We start from the raw sequence: 4,034 nt of genomic DNA, 5'->3' as shown, positions 1-4,034 counted from the left end.
TTTGAATGTCAGTCTTTCTGGTTAAAGTATTCTTGGCCTCATGTTCTTTTCATTTAGTGCCCTGAATATCTCTTGCTAGTCCTTTCTGCCTTTCCAGGTTTCTGTGGACATGTATGACCTCATTGTGAAGGGCTTCCCTCTGTTTGTAAGGAGTCTCTTCCCTCTAGCTGCTCTCAAGAGCTGCTGTCTAAAATGATGATTCATCAGTTTCACAATCATGCGTCGAGGTACTTCTAGATGCCATGATCTCGGGGGGGGGGGGGTGACCTTTCTGCCTTTAAGACATGATCCCCATTTCCATTCACCAGATTGGGAAAATTTTCATGGATAATTTATTAAACCATATCTTCTAGTGTTCTTTCTTTCTCCTCTCCCTTCGGGTTTCCAATAAATCTGACGATGGAACATTCCATGGTGTCATTCATTTCCCTAATTCTGTTTTCTTAGCTACTAAACTGTTTGTTCCAGGCCTACTCCTGATGCTTTTTCACTATCACTTTGTCCTGTATGTCATTAATTCTATCTTCTGCCTTAGTTACTCTAGCATTAGAGAATTTAGACTAGATTGGAACTCATTGAGAACATTGTGAACATAATCCCTGGTGGCTTTCACTTCTGCCCTAACCGATTCCATGTTGTCACTAATGGTTTTTCTCCAAATTAGCCTTGCCTGGATAATGGTTAGCCTGAATTCCTTTTCCAACATACTGTTTCTGTCCATATGCTATGGTTCTGATGGAGAGGGCCTAGTCTCTGAATTTTTCCTCTGGTGGGTATTCCTCCTCCTAGTCATTTCGGTGAAAGAAGGGTGAAGGGTTGTGTAGCTGAATGTATCAACTGTGGTGCAGGCAAGTTGCAGTCTGGAACACTTCTGAGCAATCGGGAGTCCCAACCAAAAAGAAAGAAAATAGAAAAAGAGAGAGAGAGAGAGAGATGATAGAGAGAGAGAGAGAGAGTGAGGAAGAGAGAGAGAGAGGAAAGAAGGAAAATAAATAAAAATCAAAGTGAAGACCCAGACAGAATGGGTCTCAAAGTTAAGATTTATATGGCATACAAACAAAAACGGACAAACAAAAAGATTGACAAAAGTGAATGCCAATCAAAAAAGAACCCAGCCTAGGGGAGGAGTCAAGATGGCAGAGAAGTAGCAGGCTGAGACTACATCAGGTAGTGGGAGATCAGCTAAATAGCTTATCTAAAGATTGCAAACACCTATAAATCCAACGGGAGATTGAAGAGAAGAAGAACAGCAATTCTAGAAACAGAAAATCACCACTTTCTGCAAGGTAGGACTGGCGGAGAAGTGAAACCAAAGCGACGGGAAGATAGACCGCGGGGTGAGGGGCCGGCTCCCGGCGAGCGGCGGAGCAACGGAGCACAAAATCAGGACTTTCAAAAGTCTGTTCCACTGAGGGACATGGCTCCAGAAGCTTAACTGGGGTGAACCCAGGCGGGGTCAGCACAGCCTCAGGTCCCACAGGGTCACAGAAGGATCAGGGGTGTTTGAGTGTTGCAGAACTTACCGGTATTAGAACAGGGAAGCCGGCTACAGAGACAGAACCGAGGAGTGAGCTCTAAACTCGGGGTTGCCTTGGGCCGGTCGCAGGCTCGGTCAGCTTGGAGCGCGGCCGGAGGCCATGGTGACGGGAGTCATTGGGCGCTGTTCTCTGAGGGCGCATTGAGGAGTGGGGCCCCGGGCTCTCGGATCCTCCGGGCCAGAGACTGGGAGGCCACCATCTTCACTCCCGTCCTCCGGAACTCTACGGAAAGCGCTCAGGGAACAAAAGCTCCCGAAAGCAAACCCAGCAAACCCGAGCGGATTACTCAGCCTGGCCCCAGGTAAGGGCGGTGCAACTCTGCCTGGAGCAAAGATGCTTGAGAATCACTACAACAGGCCCCTCCCACAGAAGATGAACGAGAAATCCAGCCAGGACCAAGTTCACCTACCAAGGAGAGCAATTTCAATACCAAGGAGAGCGGAGGAATTCCAGAGGAGAAGAAAGCAAAGCATGGAACTCATGGCTTTCTCCCCATGATTCTTTAGCCTTGCAGTTAATTTAATTTTTTTTTTCTCTTTTTCAATTTTTTTTCTCTTCTTCTGCTAAATTTTTTTAACTTTTACCGTTTTCTTTTTTTAACGTTTTTTAAATAGTTTATCTAATATATATATATATATATATATTTTTTTTTCCTTTTTACATTTTTATCGGCTTTCTTTTTTTAATAGTTTCTTTTCTTTTCTTTTCTTTTCTTTTTCTTTTTTCTTTCTTTCTTTCTATCTTTTTTTCTTCTGAACCCCTTTTTATCCCCTTTCTCCCCACTCACGATTTGGGATCTCTTCTGATTTAGCTAAAGCATATTTTCCTGGTGTTGTTGCCACCCTTTTAGTATTTTACTTGCTCCTTCATATACTCTTATCTGGACAAAATGACAAGGCAGAAAAATTCACTACAAAAAAAAAAAAAAAAAAAAGAACAAGAACAAGAAGCAGTACCAAAGGCTAGGGACCTAATCAATACAGACATTCGTAATATGTCAGATATAGAGTTCAGAATGATGATTCTCAAGGTTCTGGCCGGGCTTGAAAAAGGCATGGAAGATATTAAAGCAACCCTCTCGGGAGATATAAAAGCCCTTTCTGGAGAAATAAAAGAACTAAAATCTAACCAAGTTGAAATCAAAAAAGCTATTAATGAGGTGCAATAAAAAATGGAGGTTCTCACTGCTAGGATAAATGAGGCAGAAGAAAGAATTAGCGATATAGAAGACCAAATGATAGAGAATAAAGAACCTGAGCAAAAGAGGGACAAACAGCTACTGGACCACGAGGGGAGAATTCAAGAGATAAGTGACACCTTAAGACAAAACAACATTAGAATAATTGGGATTCCAGAAGAAGAGGAAACGGAGAGGGGAGCAGAAGGTATATTGGAGAGAATTATTGGAGAGAATTTCCCCAATATGGCAAAGGGAACAAGCATCAAAATCCGGGAGGTGCAGAGAACCCCCCTCAAAATCAATAAGAATAGGTCCACACCGCGTCACCTAATAGTAAAATTTACAAGTCTTAGTGACAAAGAAAAGATCCTGAAAGCAGCCCGGGAAAAGAAGTCTGTAACGTACAATGGTAAAAATATTAGATTGGCAGCAGACTTATCCACAGAGACCTGGCAGGCCAGAAAGAGCTGGCAGGATATATTCAGAGTACTAAATGAGAAAAACCTGCAGCCAAGAATACTATATGCAGCTAGGCTATCTTTGAAAATCGAAGGAGAGATTAAAAGCTTCCAGGACAAACAAAAAATGAAAAGAATTTGCAAACACCAAACCAGCTCTACAGGAAATATTGAAAGGGGTCCTCTAAGCAAAGAGAGACCCTAAAAGTAGTAGATCAGAAAGAAACAGAGACAATATACAATAACAGTCACCTTACAGGCAATACAATGGCACTAAAGTCATATCTCTCAATACTTACCCTGAATGTTAATGGGCTAAATGCCCCAATCAAAAGACACAGGGTATCAGAATGGATAAAAAAAACAAAACCCATCTATATGTTGCCTACAAGAAACTCATCTTAAACCCGAAGACACCTCCAGGTTTAAAGTGAGGAGGTGGAAAACAATTTACCATGCTAATGGACATCAGAAGAAAGCAGGAGTGGCAATCCTTATAGCAGGTCAATTAGATTTTAAGCCAAAGACTATAATAAGAGATGAGGAAGGACACTATATCATACTCAAAGGAACTGTACAACAAGAAGATCTAACAATTTTAAATATCTATGCCCCTAACGTGGGACCAGCCAACTATATAAACCAATTAATAACAAAATCAAAGAAACACATCGACAAGAATACAATAATAGTAGGGGATTTTAACACTCCCCTCACTGAAATGGACAGATCATCCAAGCAAAAGATCAACAAGGAAATCAAGGCCTTAAATGACACACTGGACCAGATGGACATCACAGATATATTCAGAACATTTCATCCCAAAGCAACAGAATACACATTCTTCTCTAGTGCACA

This window comes from Lutra lutra, unplaced genomic scaffold, assembly GCF_902655055.1.
Source record: "Lutra lutra unplaced genomic scaffold, mLutLut1.2, whole genome shotgun sequence".
NCBI lineage: Eukaryota > Metazoa > Chordata > Mammalia > Carnivora > Mustelidae > Lutra > Lutra lutra.
This window is presented reverse-complemented; position numbering follows the sequence as displayed.